The sequence below is a fragment of the Hylobates moloch genome, unplaced genomic scaffold, assembly GCF_009828535.3.
Source record: "Hylobates moloch isolate HMO894 unplaced genomic scaffold, HMol_V3 SCAFFOLD_21, whole genome shotgun sequence".
Classification (NCBI taxonomy): domain Eukaryota; kingdom Metazoa; phylum Chordata; class Mammalia; order Primates; family Hylobatidae; genus Hylobates; species Hylobates moloch.
This window is the reverse complement of record NW_026652296.1, coordinates 24,245,555-24,264,396: the sequence shown is the minus strand read 5'-3', so window position 1 is coordinate 24,264,396 and position 18,842 is coordinate 24,245,555. Positions and strand designations below refer to the sequence as shown.

The window sequence follows — 18,842 nt, the reverse complement described above, 5'->3', positions numbered from 1 at the left end:
ATATATCTTTTTAAAAATGTGACTGATTACATTTCCTCTTTAAAATTAATCATCATTTCTATTAATTTCCTGTTACCATTGGCATAGATGAGTGTTTAGCTCTCACACAACCTCTATCTCCCTTTTTCCCACCCTCTGTATACATCACAGTTTATGGTTAAATAGTAATCAGTGTTTCTGTTTACTATGAGTATGTAAATATTGTTTATTGCAGAGCCTAACAGTATATTATTATTGCATTTTCTTCTTTTTACATTTTGTTTTTCCTAAAACGAATTGTTTGCCCTGTTGCCACATTTAAAAAATACACTCCATTTGCTAAATTTAAAAATTTTTTTTTTTGTCACCAGGTCGGAAGGCACGGCTCGCACAACCACCTCTGGTTCAATCCCCTCCCGACCTCTCGATCTTGCTCTGTCGCCCAGGCTGGAGTGCAGTGGCGCAATCTCGGCTCACTGCAAGCTCCGCCTCCCGGGTTCACGCCATTCTTCTGCCTCAGCCTCTCCGAGTAGCTGGGACTACAGGCGCCCGCCACCACGCCCGGCTAATTTTTTTTGTATTTTTTTTAATAGAGACGGGGTTTCACTGTGGTCTCGATCTCCTGACCTCATGATCCGCCTGCCTCGGCCTCCCAAAGTGCTGGGATTACAAGCGTGAGCCACCGCGCCCGGCCTAAAAAAAATTTTTTAAGAGACATGTCCTCACTCTGTCATCCAGGTGGGAAGTGCAGTGGCATAAGCATAGCTCACTGCAGCCTCAAACTCCTGGGCCGAAGTAATTCTCTCACCTCAGCTTCCTGAGTAGCAAAGGACTACCAGAGTGCCACCATGCCCAGCTAATTTTTAAATTTTTTTGTAGGGACAAGGTCTCCCTGTGTTGCCTAGGCTGGTCTCAAACTCCTGGGCTCAAGCCATCCTCTTGGGTTGGCCTCCCAAAGTGCTGGGATTACAGGCTTGAGCCACTGCGCCCGGCCAACAATTTCTGTATAAATATAAAAATGAAGTTAAAAATAATTTTCCCTCAGAATCTTAAAGGCTCCATCATTTTTTTTATTTTTATTTTTTTGAGACAGAGTCTCGCTCTGTCACCCAGGCTGGAGTGCAGTGGTGTGATCTCAGCTAACTGCAACCTCTGCCTCCTGGGTTCAAGTGATTCTCCTGCCTCAGCCTCCCGAGTAGCTGGGATTACAGGTGTGCACCACCATGCCCAGCTAATTTTTTGTATTTTTAGTAGAGATGGGGTTTCACTGTGTTGGCCAGGCTGGTCTCGAACTCCTGACCTCAGATAATCCGCCTGGCTCGGCCTCCAAGAATGCTGAGATTACAGGCATGAGCCACCGTGCCTGGCCACCTTGTATTAATTTTTAAAAGTAATTTTCTCACTTCTCTTTGTTCTGTTATCTGGCTCTGGAATTTCTGTCAGTTGCTGTACCTGCTGGGTGGATCCTCAGGCTCTCACCTTTTCTTCCTCATGTCTTTTTGTTGGACTTTCTGAAAGGTTTTTTCTTTTCTCTTTTTCTTCTGCCCTGTAATGGCTTTACTGAGATATAATTCACATACCACAAAATTCACCCTTTTAAAATACACATTTAGTAAACTCACAATGGCACTTAGTGTATTCACAGTGTGGTGCAACCATCACTACTGTTTATTTTAAGAACATGTTCATTGCCCCAAAAAGATGCTCTCTACTCATTAGGAGCCGCTCCCACAGCCTTAGGCAACCTCTAATCTTTCTGTCTCTGGATTTGCCTATTCTGGACATTTTATATAAACAGAATCATACCATATAAGGCCTTTTTTTTTTTTTTTTTTTTTTTGAGACAGTCTCGCTCTTCTTCCAGGCTGGAGTGCAGTGGCACAGTCTTGGCTCACTGCAGGCTCCGCCTCCTAGGTTCACGCCATTCTCCTGCCTCAGCCTCCCCAGTAGTTGGAACTACAGGCACCTGCCACCATGCCCGGGTAATTTTTTGTATTTTTGGTAGAGATGGGGTTTCACCATGTTAGCCTGGATGGTCTCAATCTCCTGACCTCATGATCTGCCCACCTCAGCCTCCCAAAGTGCTGGGATTACAGGCGTGAGCCACTGCACCCAGCCCCATATATGGCCTTTTGTGTCTGGCTTTCACTTGGCATGTTTTTGAGGTTCATCCATGTTGTAGCATATGCCAGTATTTCATTCCGTTTTGTTGCTGAATAATATTTCATTTCACACTACATTTTATTTATCCATTCTTCTGTTGATGGACATTTAGGTTGTTTGTACTTTTTGGCTATTATGAATAATACTGCTAGAATATTCAGGTACAAGTTTTTGTATGGATGTACATTTCTTTTGGAGTAGAAATGCTAGGTCAAACTTCTATTTTTGTTTTCCTTTTCTTGTTGTAAAATACATATAACATAAAATTTACCTTTTAACTGTTTTTAAGTGTGCAATTCAGTGGCATTAATTACATTCACAATATTGCGCTACCATCACAACCATCTATTTCCAAAACTTTCATCTAAAACATAGAATCTACCCATTAAACAGTAATTCCCCATTACCCTCTCTGCCTAGCCGCTGGTATCCTCTACTTGCTATGTCTATGAATTTGCCTTGTCCTTTTGTGTTTGGCATGTTTTCAAGGTTCATTCATGTTACAGCATTTTCATTTTTATGGCTTCATTTTTATGGTTGACTAGTATTCCATTATGTGTACAATATATACCACATTTTGTTCATCTGTTGCTGGGCACTTGGGTTGTTTCCACCTTTTGGCTATTGTGAGTAATGCAGCTATGAAGATTGGCGTGTTCGAACCCCTGTTTTTAATTCTTTGGGGAGTGAAATTGCTAAGTTATCTGGTAACGCTATGTTTAGCTTTTTGAGGAACGGCTGAACTGCTTTCCATAGAAGCTATACCATTTTACATTCCTACCAGCAAGGCACGAAGGTTCCAGTTTCTATCTTCACCAACACCTGTTATCTTCTGTCTTTTAAAAAAATTCTAGCCATCCTAATGGCTATGAAGTAGATGAAGTAGTATCTCATTGTCATTTTGATTTGTATTTCCCTTATGACATTGAGCATCTTTTCATGTGTCTGTTGGTCATTTGTATGTCTTCTTGGAAGAAATGGCCAAGGCCTTCGCCCATTTTTTAATTGGGTGGTTTGTCTTTTTGTTACTGAGTTGTAAGTCCTTTATATATTCTGGGTGCCAGACCCTCATCATATATATGATTTGCAGATACTTTCTCCCATTCTGGAGACTGTCTTTTCACTTTCTTCCTGGTGACTTTTGCTGCACACAGGTTCTTTTTTTTTTTTTGAGACAGAGTCTCGCTCTGTTGCCCAGACTGGAGTGCAGTGATGCGATCTCGGCTCACTGCAACCTCTGCCTGCTGGGTTCAGGCAATTCTCCTGCCTCAGCCTCCTGAGTAGCTGGACTTACATGTGCGTGCCACCATGCCTGGCTAATTTTTTGTATTTTTAGTAGAGATAGGGTTTCACTATGCTGGCCAGGCTGGTCTCGAACTCCTGACCTCATGATCTGCCTGCCTTGGCCTCCCAAAGTGCTGGGATTACAGGCGTGAGCCACTGCGCCTGGCTGACGCACAAAGGTTCTTAGTTTTGATGAAGTCCATTTTGTTGCTTGTGTCTCCACTTATTTTTTTTAAATTATGAGCATATATTAATAAAAATTTAAGATAAACAGTTGAGGCACTGAGAAGCTGACTGGCAGCTTTGTGTGGGCAGGGTTTGTTTTAAGTAGACTTTCTATGGACCCCTTCTTAGAATAGTGGTTTTAGGCTGGGTGTGGTGGCTCATGCCTGTAATCCCAGCACCCCAGCACTTTGCGAGGCCGAGGCGAGAGGATCTGTTGAGCCCAGGAGTTCAAGACCAGCCTGGTCAACATAGCGAGACCCCTATCTCTACCTAAAATATAAAAATTAGCCAGGCATGATGGCATGTGCCTGTCATTCCAGCTATTTGGGAGGCTGACAAGCGGGGAGGATCGCTTGAGCCCAGGAGGTCAAGGCTGCAGTGAGCCAAGATTGGGCCACTGCATTCCAGCCTGGGTGACAGAGTGAGACCCTGTCTCAAAAGGAAAAAATCATAAGGACGAGAATATACTTACTGCTCATTAAGCAGAAGTGGATCGTCATAAAGGTCTTCATCCTTGTCTTCACATTGAGTACACTGAGGAAGAGGAATGGGGAAGAGGAGGAATGTTGGTTCCACTGTCTTGGGGTGGCAGATGGGAAGAAAATTGATACATAAGTAGATCTTTGCAGTTCAAACCTGTGTTGTTCAAGGGTCAGCTGTATTTCACCATATATTCAATATAAAATTATTGCAATATCATATTCCTTTTCATAGTAAGTCTTTTAAAATTTAGTGTATATTTTACTCTTACAGCACATCTTAATTCAGACAAGCAACGTTTCAGGTGCTTACTAACCACATGTGGCTAGTAGCTGCTGTATTGAGTAGCACAGATTGAGACAGTAAGCCTGGGGCAGGGTGCACAGATTGCTTCATGCCAATAGGGTGATTCTGTGGGTTTGATTCCCTTTAACTTTCCTTTACTATACTTAATTCTAGTTATTTCTAGCGCAAGAAGATGTTTACCTGCAAAGGAAATTATGTCATACCAAACAATATTGGTATTACCTTCCTGTCTACCTGGGAGGGAAGGGGTCTTTTATGATGTTTCTGGATAACCGCAACCAGAACTCCTGCAGTTGAACACGAACTCTAGAGGGAGCCCTTTTCATAGCCCTGTATCAGTTACTGTAACTTACAGACAGATGGAGTCACATAGCTCATGTCCCTTATCCAAAATACATAGGTCAGGGAACTCAGCAGTGCCCACCCACCCAGGTGGCTGCCTGTCTTGATTGGATTTTGCATTGCCCTCTTGTCTAAACCTGAAGAACTTTAAACTTGACAATGTTCTTTTCAGATAATTTATTTTTCTGAATTGTGGTTAAATATATATAACATGAAAATTACCATTTCAACCAAGTTTACAGTCTGTGGCATTAAATTCACATTGTTGTATAACCATCACTGCCGTCCATCTCTAGAACTTGTTTTGTCTTCCCCAGCTGAAATCTGTACCAATTAAACACTAACTCCCCATTCCTTCCTACCCCCCAGCCACTGGCAGCCACCACTCTACTTTGTCTCTGAGTTTGACTATTCTAGCTACTTCATGTAAGTGGAACCATGCAGCATTTGTTCTTCTGTGACTGGCGTATTTCACTTTGCATAATGTCGTCAAGGTTCATCCATAGCATGTGTCACAGTTCCCTCCCTTGTTAAGGCTGAGTCATATTCCATTGTATGTAGAGACTACATTTTATGTGTCTATTCATTTGCCAGTGGATAGGTGGATTGCATCTACCTTTTGGCCATTGTGAATAACGTTTCCTGTCTCTTAAGAATGATACTCTTCATTGAAATTGCAAGGCTCTCTGATTAAATTCTGTATATCCACTCAAGGCCCTGACTTGTGGCCACAAGTTAGTTTTTTGTTTTTTTGTTTGTTTTGTTTTTGTGAGACAGAGTCGCACTCTGTTGCCCAGGCTGGAGTGCAGTGGTACAGTTTCGACTCACCACAACCTGCGCCTCCTGGGTTCAAGTGATTCTCGTGCCTCAGCCTCTTGAGTAGCTGGGATTACAGGCAAGTGCCACCATGTCCAGCTAATTTTTGTATTTTTAGTAGAGATGGGGTTTCACCATGTTGGCCAGGCTGGTCTCAAACTCCTGACCTCAAGTGATCTGCCCACTTCGCCCTCCCAGAATGCTGGGATTACAGGTGTAAGCCACCACACCCAGCCATGGCCACAAGTTTTAAGGTCACCCCTCTTACATCTGTGAGGAACTCTATCAAGGAGATACCATTCGTAGCTGGGCCTCAGAGAATATCTACAGGCTGTGGGAGAGGAAAGGCATTCCAGATGGAGGGAGCAAAGACACAGAAGCAGGAAGGGCATAACAAGTCACACGAAACCTAATGGCACAAAACAACCGTTTTATTATGGTCATGGATTCTGTATGTCAGCAGTTCAGAAAGAGCGTGGCAGGAACATCTTGTTTCTTCTCCATAAAGCCTGGGGCTTCAGATGGGAAGGCTCAGGGGCTGGGGGGTGATGTGACATCTGAGGGATGGCATTACCTAAAGGTAGTTAACGTGTGTGCCTGGCACTTAAACAAGGATGACTCAAAGGCCAGGACTGCCAGCCACAGCCCCTGTGTATGTCCCCCCACGTGCCTTTGCTCCCTCGCAGCATGGCAGCCTTCTTGCATGGTGGCTCCAGGCCCAAGTGTGTGTTGAACCCTGAGGCTGCATCCTTTTCTGACCTAGCCCTGGAAGTCACCTACTAACTCTTCCACTGTATTTGATTGGTTACAAGCAAGTCCCAAGCCCAAGGGGGGGCTTCAGGTTGAAGGAGGGGAGTATTAGACCCTACCTCTTCATAGGGAAGTATCAAGGTTCTAAAAGAGGAGGAGGGATAGGAGAGACTGTTGGGGCCTTCAGAAAATACAATCTGCCACAGCAAAGAAGCAGTTACATCCACTGTTAAGCTGCAGTAAAAAGAAAAATTTCATATTGAACACTATGTCTTGAACACTGTCTACTTTGATACATAGAGATCTAGTTCATTTCTATTAAATTCATGGGCATATACTACATTCTCTTTGACCATTTTCCTAATGATGCTTCAGGGTTCTTTTTTTTTTTTTTTTTTTTGAGATGGAGTTCTCTCTTGTTACCCAGTCTGGAGTGCAGTGGTGCGATCTCGGCTTACCACAACCTCCACCTCCCGGGTTCAAGCAATTCTCCTGCCTCAGCCTCCCAAGTAGCTGGGATTACAGGCATGTGCCACCATGCCCAGCTAATTTTTTGTATTTTTGTTAGAGACAAGGTTTCTCCATGTTGGTCAGGCTGGTCTTGAACTCCCGACCTCAGGTGATCTGCCTGCCTGGGCCTCCCAAAGTGCTGGGATTATAGGCGTGAGCCACTGCGCCCGGGCCATTTTGGTGTTTTCAGCGTTTCATCAACACTCTGGTGCATGTCTCTCTGCCACGACATGGGAGAATTTCTCTGGAGTACTTACCTTGGACAGACCCACTGGATGGGAGGAAACATATTTTAATAAATTCTGCCTGATTGCTCTCCAAAGAGGTTATATCAGTTTATCCTTACACCAAGTGTTTGAAAGTTGCCATTTCCTAGTATACTTACTGATACTTGATCTTGTTGGACTTTAAATCACTTACTTGATAAGTGGAAAATTAAAACCAGTTGATTTATTTCACATTTACTTGGTTACTAGAGAAGCTGTGCATGTTTTAGTTTTATTTATATTGGCCATTCAAACTTTACTCCTGTGAATTACTTGTATACTCTATTCATTCTTCTATTGGATTCTCAGTATTTTTCAAATCCTCTGGGCATGATGGCTCATGCCTTAAATCTCAGCACTTTGGGAGGCTGACGTGGGAAGATTGCTTCAGTTCAGGAGTTCAAAACTAGCCTGAGCAACATAGTGAGACCTCATGTCTACTACAAATGAAAATTTAAAAATAAACAATTGGCCAGGCGCGGTGGCTCATACTTATAATCCCAGCACTTTGGGAAGCCGAGGCGGGAGGATCACCTGAGGTCAGGAGTTTGAGACCAGCCTGGCCAACATAGTGAAACCCCATCTCTACTGAAAATACAAAAATTAGCTGGGTGTGGTGGCAGGTGCCTGTAATCCCAGCTACTCGGGAGGCTGAGGCAGGGGAATCGCTTGAACCCGGGAGGCGGAGGTTGCACTGAGCTGAGATCACACCACTGTACTCCAGCCTGGGCGACAGAGCTAGACTCCATCTCAAAAAGTATATAAATAAATAATAAAAATAAATAAATAATTAGCTGAGCATTGTGGTGTACACCTGTAGTCCCAGTTACTCAGGAGACTAAGGTGAGAGGATTGCTCGAGTGTGGGAGAGTAAGGCTGTAGTGAGGTATGATTGTGCCCTGGGCAACAGAGTGAGACCCTGTCTCAAAAAAACAAAAAGTACTTTAAAAATCAATTTGTAGTTCTTTATATATATGGATAGTTACACTATGCCTATTATAATATGACCAATATTTTCTGCCACATTATTGCTTGTCTTTTTTTTTGAGACAGTTTCACTCTTGTTGCCCAGGCTGGAATGCAATAGCACGATCTCGGATTACTGCAACCTCTGCCTCCCGGGTTCAAGCGATTCTCTTGTCTCAGCCTCCCGAGCAGCTGGGATTATAGGCATGCGCCACCACGCCCCACTAATTTTGTATTTTTAGTAGAGACAGGGTTTCTCCATGTTGGTCAGGCTGGTCTCTTACTCCTGACCTCAAGTGATCCGCCTGCCTCAGCCTCCCAAAGTGCTGGGATTACAGGCGTGAGCCACCGCGCCTGGCCTGAAGTCTCTTTCTTTCTTCAGTGTTTAGTGATGCAGATTCCATACTTACGCAGGGGTATGTTTCTGGGCTCTGTTCTGTTCCTCTTTTGGCTGCTTCTATGTTAATACAACTATTTTCATTTATTTGTTTAATTTTATTTTTTTGGCGAGTCTCGCTCTGGCACCCCATCTGAAGTACAGTGGCATGATCTCAGCTCACTGCAACTTCTGCTTCCCGGGTTCAAGTGATTCTCCTGCCTCAGCCTCCTAAGTAGCTGGGACTACAGGTGCATGCAACCACACCCGGCTAATTTTTTGTATTTTTAGTAGAAATGAGGTTTCGCCATGTTGGCCAAGCTGGTCTCAAACTCCTGACCTTAGTTGACCTGCCTGCCTCGGCCTCCCAAAGTGCTGGGATTACAGGCGTGAGCCACTGAGCCTGGCTGACACCTGGCTAATTTTTGTATTTCTAGTAGAGATGGGATTTCACCGTGTTGGCCAGGCTGTTTGGAATTCCTGACCTCAAGTAATCCGCCTGCCTCGGCCTCCCAAAGTCCTGGGATTACAGGTGTGAGCCACTGTGCCCAGCTGACACCTGGCTAATTTTGGTATTTCTAGTAGAGATGGGGTTTCACCATGTTGGCCAGGCTGGTTTGGAATTCCTCACCTCAAGTGATCTGCCCACCTCAGCCTCCCAAAGTGCTGGGATTACAGGAGTGAGCCACTGTGCCCAGCTTTGTTAATATAACTTTTAATTACCATGGCTTTGTAGCATGCCTTGGTATCTGGTGAGTGCTCCGTCTTTATCCTTTTTGTGCAGAAAGAAAAAATATTCTTATATCTTCATTCTTCCAATGTAAATTATAGAATTTGTATATCAAGTTCCTCAGAAAAATTCTGTTGGGATGAAAACTGGAAGTAGAGTGAGCTTATAGATTAATTGGGGAAGAATTGATAACTAAAATATTGAATCTTCCTAACTATAAATCAACTTTATTACTCCATTTATTCAAGAATGCTATTATATCCTTCTATCCAAGTTTGAGTAATTTCTCTATGAAGGTCTTTCATATTTTAATTTTCATTTAATTTAATTTTTTGAGAAAAGGTCTCACTCTGTCACCCAGGCTGGAGCACAATGGCATGATCTTGGTTCATTGCAGCCTCAGCCTCCTGGGCTCAGGTGATCCTCCTGCCTCAGCTTTCCAAGTAGCTGAGGCTACAGGTGTGTACCACCATGCTCAGCTAACTTTGAGATTTTTTTGTAGAGATGGGGTCTCACTGTGTTGTCCAGGCTGGTCTTGAACTCCTTGGGCTCAAGCAGTCCTCCTGCTTTAACCTCCCAAAGTGCCGGGATTACACCCATGAGCCACTGCATCTGGCCTCCTGCATATTTTTATTAGATTTATTCCTTGGTACTTTCTAGTAGTTTTTGTTGAGTTTTGTGAAATTGATCATTTAAAAAATATTTGTGGCCGGGTGCAGTGACTGACTCCTATAATCCCAGTGCTTTGGAAGGCCAAGGTAGGCAGATCATTTGAGGTCAGGAGCTCGAGACCAGCCTGGCCAACATGGTGAAACTCCATCTTTACTAAAAGTACAAAAATCAGCTGGGTGTCATGGTGGGCACCTGTAATCTTGGCTACTTCTGAGGCTGAGGCAGGAGAATCACTTGAACCCGGGAGGTGGAGGTTGCGGTGAGCCGAGATCATGCCACCGTGCTCCAGCCTGGGTGACAGAGGGAGACCCTATCTCCAAAAAAAAAAAAAAAAAAAAAAAATGCATATTCTAATTAGTCACAGCTAGTAGGTAGAAATGTTTGATCCTTGTATGTTGATCTTGTGTCCGGCAACCAAGAGAATCCAACATGGTTCTCTTGGATTTGCATCATAAATGATTATATTGTTTGCTAAGAATGCCAATTTTGTCTCTCTGATCTTTTTTTTTTTTTTTGAGACGGAGTCTTGCTCTGTTGCCCAGGCTAGAGTACAGTGGCACGATCTCGGCCCACTGCAAGCTCCACCTCCCGGATTCATGCCATTCTCCTGCCTCGGCCTCCCGAGTAGCTAGGACTACAGGTGCCCACCACCTCGCCCAGCTAATTTTTTGTAATTTTAGTAGAGACGGAGTTTCACTGTGTTAGCCAGGATGGTCTTGATCTCCTGACCTCGTGATCCACCCGCCGCAGCCTCCCAAAGTGCTGGGATTACAGGCGTAAGCCACCACGCCCGGCCCCTTGTCTCTCTGATCTTATTGATATCTTGTCCAACTGTATGGCAGGGTGCTTTGGGACAGTGTGGAATAATAGGTCCATATCTCTACCTTGGTCCTGACTGTCATTCACTCAGTGAATATTTATTTTTTTATTTTATTTTTTATTTTTTTTGAGGCAGAGTCTCGCTGTCGCCCAGGCTGGAGTGCAGTGGCGCAATCTCGGCTCACTGCAGGCTACGCCCCCCGGGGTTCACGCCATCTCCTGCCTCAGCCTCCCAAGTAGCTGGGACTACAGGCGCCCGCCATCTCGCCCAGCTAATTTTTTGTATTTTTAGTAGAGACGGGGTTTCACTGTGTTAGCCAGGATGGTCTCGATCTCCTGACCTCGTGATCCACCCGCCTCGGCCTCCCAAAGTGCTGGGATTACAGGCGTGAGCCACCGCGCCCGGCCGGCCACTTAGTGAATATTTATTGAGTTCTACCTTATGCCAGGTACTGTTGTAGCTTCTGGGGATGTAGCAGTGAACAAAACAAAATCCCTCCCCTCATGGGAAGGGATACCAAATAACCAAATGTGGTAAGCAATAACCAGGTGAGCAGTAACAAATAACCAGAAAGGGTAAGAGCAGTATCATGTCCACTGCACAGGCAGGGGCGGTGTTGCTGTTGCATTCAGGGTGGTCAGGGAGGGCATCCCTGGCCAGGTGACCTGTGAGCAGAAACCTGAAGAGAGGGAGAGAGGAAGTCTAGAGATTTGGGGAGAAGAACTTTCCAGACAGAGGGAGCAGCACCTGACAGATGGGCAAGTGCTTGACACGCGCAAGGCTGAGGGAAGCCACCAGCGGGCTGCAGCCATGAACCAGAGGAGAGGGATGGGAGACGAAGTCAGACTGGGGGCGTCTCAGAGGCCCTTTTTTTTTTTTTTTTTTGAGATGGGGTCTCACTTTTTCACCCAGGCTGGAGTGCAGCGGCGCAATTTTGGCTGACTGTAACCTCCACCTGCCAGGCTCAAGCAATCCTCCCACCTCAGTCTCCCAAGTAGCTGGGACCACAGGCCTGCCACACCTGGCTGGGAGTTTCACCACGTTGCCCAGGCTGGTCTTGAACTCCTGAACTCAAGTGATCCACCCATCAGAGGCCATTATTAAAGGCTTGGTTTTACTCCAAGAAGACCTCATCAGAGAGTTTTGAGTGCTGCAACTTGACATACTTTTTTAAAGGATTAATCTGGCTTCTCTATCCAAATGAGAACCTCCGTGTACCTTCCATTGGCACACAAATGGAAGCTGGGAGATGAGTTAGGAGGATTTAACAATCTGGGTGAGAGAGACTTTAATGGAGGAATCAGACTGTGGATATATTTTGAAGATAGAACAGGATTTCTCAACAGATTACATATGGGGTAAGAGTAAGGGAGCCAAACGTGGCTTGGAGTCTGAGTGAAGAAGAGGATGGCGTTGCCATTGAAATAGGGAAAACTATAGGAAATGTAGATCTGGGGGAAAGTCAGGAGTTTGGTTTGGAACATGTTAAATTTGATATGTTTTGTTAGACATCAGAATAGAGAAGTCAAGCAGGCAGTTGGATGCATGAGTCTGGGGATAGGTCCAGTTTGAAGATTCTATTTGGGAGTCACCAGAGTATAGATAAAGATGAATAAGATGAGAATGCCTAATAAGTAGAGAAGACAAGCAGTCTAAGGACTGAGCCGAGAGACGTGAACACTTAGTGGTGGAAAGGGAGGAATAAACAGCAAGATCAAAGGAAGAGCAATTGGAAGCCACCTGAACAATGTTCTCAAGGGAGAGAATCCACAGTGTCAAAGGCAGCTGAAGGGCTCAGCAAGCCAGATCTAGAAAGGCAGAGGTCAGTAACTACATAAAGGGCCATTTTGGTGGAATGGTGATGGCGGAAGCATGGGTAAGGTAGCCTGATAGGAGGAGGATTAAGAGAAGAGAAAACAGGAGAGTAACTGGAGACCACATGCATGGATTTTCCTGTACAAGGAAGCAGAGAAATGGAGGGATGCAGGGTCAAAGGAGACAGCTGTTTTGTTGTTGTTGTTGCTGTTGTTTTGAGATAGGGTCTCATTCTGTCACCCAGGTTGAAGTGCAGTGGTGTGATCTCAGCTCAATGCAGTCTTGAACTCCTGGGCTCCACTGATCCTCCCACCCCAGCCTCCCAAGTAGCTGGGAACACCGGGGTGCACCACCACACCTGCCTAATTAAAAAAATCTTTTTTATAGAGATGCAATCTCGCTTTATTGCCTAGGCTGGTCTCAGACTCCTGGATTTAAACAGTCCCCCCATCTCAGCCTCCCACAATGTTAGGGTTACAGGCATGAGCCACCACGCCTGTCCTTGTTTTGTTTTTTTAATGGAGCAATATAAGCATGTTTATATGTTGCTGAGAATGACCTTGTTAGAGAAAGGGAGCTTATTATGCTGGAGAGAAAATGGGCAACTGTTGGGGTTATCCTTAGGTGAGAAGGAATCGAGTTAGTGCCCAAGTAGAGAACAGATAGCTTCTCCACAGGGACAGGAGAAAGGCCATGTCTGAGGAGAGGTGAGGTGAGGCAGGTGGGAGCAGAGTCATCACCTCAGGGCAAGGAGGTGGGGAGGATGCGTAGGACGTCTCTGGAGAGCAGATTTGAAACTGGCATCAGGAGAGAGCAGGCCCACCAGTCACTCCAAGGACCACTGAGATTAGGTGTGAAGGCAGAACTGGAATGGGGGAGGGGTGTGCCCATCCAAAAGATGAGCTTGGGTTTACTGTTTTCCATTCATTGCATGTCTGTATCACACCACTTTCTATAAAATGGTTTGTGTATTTCTCCTTAAAAAATTTTTGCTTTATATGTTTTGAAGATATTGGATGGATCAAGTTTAGAATTGTAATATTCCTGGCAGACGTTCACTGATCCATTCTGTTTTTCAGAATCTATGTGTTTGCCTGAGAGTCATCTTATATGTATTATGACTATTACAGTAGCAGACTTCCTTTGATTAGTGTTTGTCTGGTATATCTCTTTCCATCCATTTACTTTTAACCTTTCACTGTCCTTATTAATCATGTCTCTTGTAATCAGCATATACCTGGATTTTATGTTTTATCCAGTTTCCTGATTTTTATTTTAGAAATAGGTAATGTAGTCCATTTTTACAAGGTCATTTCTGTATATTTAGGTTTATTCTTACCATGTTATTTTGGGGGATTTGTGCTTTTTAAATGTATTTTAATTTATTTATTTAAATAGAGACGGGCTCTCACTATGTTGCCCAGGCTGGTCTCAAACTTCTAGCCTTAAGCAGTCCTCCCACCTGGGCCTCCCAAAGTGTTGGAATTACAGGCGTGAACCACTGAGCCCAGCCTCCTTTTCTGAGGTATCTTTTTTCCTCTTTCTTCCCTTCTTTTGGATTAACTCCTCTTCTCACTCCTTTTACAAACCCTACTAGTTTTCAGGCTATATTAGTTGGGATTATGTTTGCCTACAAATAACACTAAAACTTTTCTAAAAAGTGACTTAAACAAGACTGTTTATTTCATTCTCAAGAATGTCTGAGATAGTGATGGTGGAGCCACAGGCTTTTTTGTTTCCTTGCGGTTTGATGCCATTAATTGGCTTTCATTGATAAGATCTTCTCAACTGTCAGAGTGCTGCTGGATCCCAGCATCCTAAGTGCGTTCCAGCCAGCAAAAGGAACCGACAGCAAAGGAGAACAAGCTGGCCCACGCACTGCTTCTGCTTCCACTGCTTTGGCCAGAATTTAGACATACAACTATGCATATCTTGCTGCAGGGGAGTCTAGGAAATGCTTGATTCCAGGCTATGTGCTCAGTTAAAAATAAAAGGTCCACACAGATCACTTGTTTTCAGAAGCCTATGCTGTGCTTAGTAGACAGTGTGCACATTATAGAGAGTTGGCATAATGCTAACAACAGAAATCCTTATTCCAATCCTGATCCTAGTATAACTTGTTGTAGGATTCTAGTACTTTGCATGCCATGCCTCAGAGTTTTAATGTGACAGTACTGGCTGGGTGCGGTGGCTCATGCCTGTAATCCCAGCACTTTGGGAGCCGAGGTGGGTGGATTGCCTGAGCTCAGGAGTTCGAGACCAGCCTGGGCAACATGGTGAAACTCCATCTTTACTAAAATACAAAAAGTTAGCCAGGCGTGGTGGTGTGCACCTGTAATCCCAGCTACTTGGAAGGCTGAGACCGGAGAATCACTTGAACCCGGGAGGCAGAGGTTGCAGTGAGCCCAGATTGCGCCACTGCATTCCAGTCTGGGCAACAGAGCTAGACTTCATCTCAGGAAAAAAAAAAAAAAATTGACAGTACTTTGTCCTGGGAAGTTCACACTATGCCTAAAGGCTTGCTGTGTTTCATTTCCTCTGAATAAAGTTGCTGTTAGATATGAAGGAAAAAAAATCGAAAGTTCTGTGTATGGCTGGGCACAGTGGCTTATGCCTGTAGTCCCAACACTTTGGGAGGCTGAGGCAGGTGGATCACTTGATCCCAAAAGTTCAAGACCAGCCTGGGCAACATAGTGAAACCCCACGAAACACCATGTAAAACACCCCACATGAAACACCATGCCTGGCTAATTTTATATTTTGTATCTCTATAAAAAATACAGCCGGGCGTGGTGGCTTATGCCTGTAATCCCAGCACTTTGGGAGGCTAAGGCGGGCGGATCACGAGGTCAGGAGATCAAGACCATCCTGGCTAACACGGTGAAACACCATCTCTACTAAAAATACAAAAATTAGCCGGGCGTAGTGGCGGGCACCTGTAGTCCCAGCTACTTAGGAGACTGAGGCAGGAGAATGGCGTGAACCTGGGAGGCGGAGCTTGCAGTGAGCCGAGATTGTGCCACTGCACTCCAGCCTGGGCGACAGAGCCAGACACCGTCTCAAAAAAAAAAAAAAAAAAAAAAAAAAGACACAAGGTCTCCATCTATCACCCAGGCTCCAGTGTAGTAGCACAATCATACCTCACCACAGCCTCAATCTCCTGGGCTAAAGCAGTCCTCCCACCTCAGCCTCCTGAGTAGCTAAACTACAGGCACACACCACCACACCTGGTTTAATTTTTTTATTTTCTGTAGAGACGGGGTCTTGTGGCTGGGCATCAAGTTCTCTACTTGGGCACTAATTCGATTCCTTCTCACCTAAGGATAACCCCAACAGTGGACCATTTTCTCTCCAGCATAATAAGCTCCCTTTTTCTAACAAAGTCATTCTCAACAACATATAAACATGCTTATATTGCGCCATTAAAAAAATAAAGCCAGGCACAGTGGCTCATGCCTGTAATCCTAGCACTTTGGGAGGCCAAGATGGGGGCACTGTTTAAACCCAGGAGTTTGAGACCAGCCAAGGCAACAAAGCGAGACTGGGTCTCTACAAAAAACATTTTTTAAATAACTGGGTGTGGTGGTGCACCCCTGTGATCTCAGACTCCTTGGCCTTAGGCGATCTTCCCACCTCAGCCTCTCAAAGTGCTGAGATCAGACGGTGCCAGGCCTAAATGTGTCTTTGATTGTCTTCTGATTTCCAGCCTTTTTATTGAAAAGTAAGCTGTCAGTCTTCCTGCTGCTCTTCTGAAGATTAATTTTATCCGCTCTATCTGCTTTTAAGATTTTCTCCTTGTGTTTGAGTTTTACCAGTTTTACTATGAGATCTAGGTGTGATTTTCCTTTTATTTCTCCTGCTTGATATTCACAGGGCTTCCTTTTTTTTTTTTTTTTTTTGAGACGGAGTCTTGCTCTATCACCCAGGCTGGAGTGCAGTGGCGCGATCTCGGCTCACTGCAAGCTCCACCTCCCGGGTTCACGCCATTCTCCTGCCTCAGCCTCTCCGAGTAGCTGGGACTACAGGCGCCCGCCACCACGCCCGGCTAATTTTTTGGTATTTTTAGTAGAGACGGGGTTTCACCGTGGTCTCGATCTCCTGACCTCGTGATCCGCCCGCCTCGGCCTCCCAAAGTGCTGGGATTACAAGCGTGAGCCACCGCGCCCGGCCTGATATTCACAGGGCTTCTTGAATCTTGAACTATAATATCTTTCATAAATTTCAGAGAAGTCCTGGCCATTCCTTACTCCAATTTCTGCTCCATTTTACTTCTTCTCTAATTGTGGACTCTAATTACACATATGTTCGACTGACTGTCTTGTCTCTTTATTGTTTTATTTTTTACCTTTAGGCCTCAGTCTAGATATTTCCTACCAGATTATTTTATAGTTCAGCTATGACAAATCTATTAAACCCATCTGTTGGCCAGGCGCGGTGGCTCACACCTGTAATCCCAATACTTTGGGAGGCTGAGGCAGGCAGATCACGAGGTCAGGAGTTCAAGACCAGCCTGGCCAACATGGTGAACCCCCGTCTCTACTAAAAATTAGCCAGGCATGGTGGCGGGCACCTGTAATCCCAGCTACTCAGAGGGCTGAGGCAGAAGAATTTCTTGAACTTGGGAGGCGGAGGTTGCAGTGAGCTGAGATAGCGCCACTGCACTGCAGCCTGGGCGACAGAACAAGACTCCATCTCGAAAAAAAATAATAATAATTTTAAAAAACCATCTGTTAACATTCTTAACTTCAGTAATATACTTCTTCTAGACTTTTCGTTTGATACTTTTTTGATAAATTCTGGTTCTCTGCTAATATTCTTCATCTGTTTTCTTGTATATGTATATATTTACAGTTATTTTAAAGCCCTCCTCCAGTAACTCTGTAGGTCCAGACCCTGTAGGTCTCTTTTTATTTTTTCTCTTTTGGTGTACAATTACTTCGTCATATCTCCTGGTGTGCCTGGTAATTTCTGTTCAGTGTCAGAAATTACATTTGAAAACTAGAGGTAATTTGAGGCTCAGGATGATTTTCTGCTCTTTAAGAATTTACTTTTGCTTCTTACAGGTAATTAGTGTATGACGAAATCAATTTAATCTGAATGGTATTGAGGTGATTCAGGGCAGGGTTTTTCTGACAGTGATTCCGAGCTGGGTGCTTGTGACAGCTCATCTATTTCTAGTTGGCGCCCAATCCCAGTGTGCACACCTCGGGGGTCACAGCAGTAGCCAGTGGTGTTTTCCAAGCCCCTCCTTCATGGCAGACTCTGAGCTCCAGTTTCCATCTCAAGAATACCTCAAGACTACTGGAAGCTTTGCTCAGCCTAATGTACTTTCCAAGTGCTGTCTGCCTTGGTAGCCCTGAATTCCAGTTTTTGTCTCTGTTCCCATGAAACTGCCACAAGCTCTGCTCAGCTTCTTTTGAATTGGGAGATGTCTTATGGGCCCCCAGCTCACGGGTGATAGATAATATCAGACTTGACTATATCTTATTTCTCATTGGGATCTTGACCTCTCAAATTCTGGTTGTGCTGGTAGTTTCTTTTTCTTTTTCTTTTTTTTTTTTTTTTTTTTGAGACAGTCTTGCTCTGTCACCCAGGCTGGAGTGCAGTGGCACAATCTCGGCTCACTGCAGCCTCCGTCTCCTGGGTTCAAGTGATTCTCCTGCCTCAGCCTCCCGAGTAGCTTGGACTACAGGCGCGTGCCACCACACCCGGTTAATTTTTGTATTTTTAGTAGAGATGAGGTTTCAACATGTTGGCCAGGTTGACCTCAAACTCCTGACCTCAGGTGATCCGCCCACCTCAGCCTCCCAAAGTGCTGGGATTACAGGTGTGAGCCACCGTGCCCGGCCTAGTAGTTTCTGAATGTTTTGAAAATGAGTTGTTGTTACTGATTTTTTTTTTTTAATTTGTTGGTGGGTGGGAGAAGTCAGCTTGTCTGACACTCACTGGTTTGTCTTAGCCAGAATCAGAAGTGATTACAATTGTCAATGTTGAATCAGTCTTGCATTCTCAGAATAAACCCAGCTGAATTTATTATATATTATTTTAGTACACTGCTGGGTTTAATATGTGATTTAATAATTTTGTCTTTGTTCATGAGACACTGGCTTGTAATCTTTCCTTTCTATCCTTGTCCTGTTGTAGTATTAAGGTTCTCTAGCTTCAAAAATCAGTGTGGGACGTTTCCTCTTCTCATAGTCTCTGAAGGAATTTAACAACAGGATTTTGCCAGGCACAGTGGTCCACACCTGTAATCCTGCACTTTGGGAGGCCGAGGTGGACAGATCACCTGAGGTCAGGAGTTCAAGACCAGCCTAGCCAACATGGTGAAACCCCATTTCT

At 44.6% G+C, this 18,842-nt stretch overlaps 1 protein-coding gene and 1 long non-coding RNA gene across 11 annotated transcripts in view; one reads left to right on the top strand and one right to left on the bottom strand.

Moving 5' to 3' along the window:
* Positions 1–18,842, top strand: part of DLGAP4 (DLG associated protein 4) — a 168,805-nt gene that overhangs the window by 141,564 nt on the left and 8,399 nt on the right. The gene's annotated exons all lie outside the window — the stretch shown is intronic.
* LOC116460759 (uncharacterized) overlaps positions 4,142–18,842 on the bottom strand; it is a 77,287-nt gene continuing 62,586 nt past the window's right edge. The window contains exon 3 of the long non-coding RNA XR_009211525.1: positions 4,142–4,185. This is a non-coding gene — a long non-coding RNA (uncharacterized LOC116460759). The remainder of the gene's footprint in view (positions 4,186–18,842) is intronic.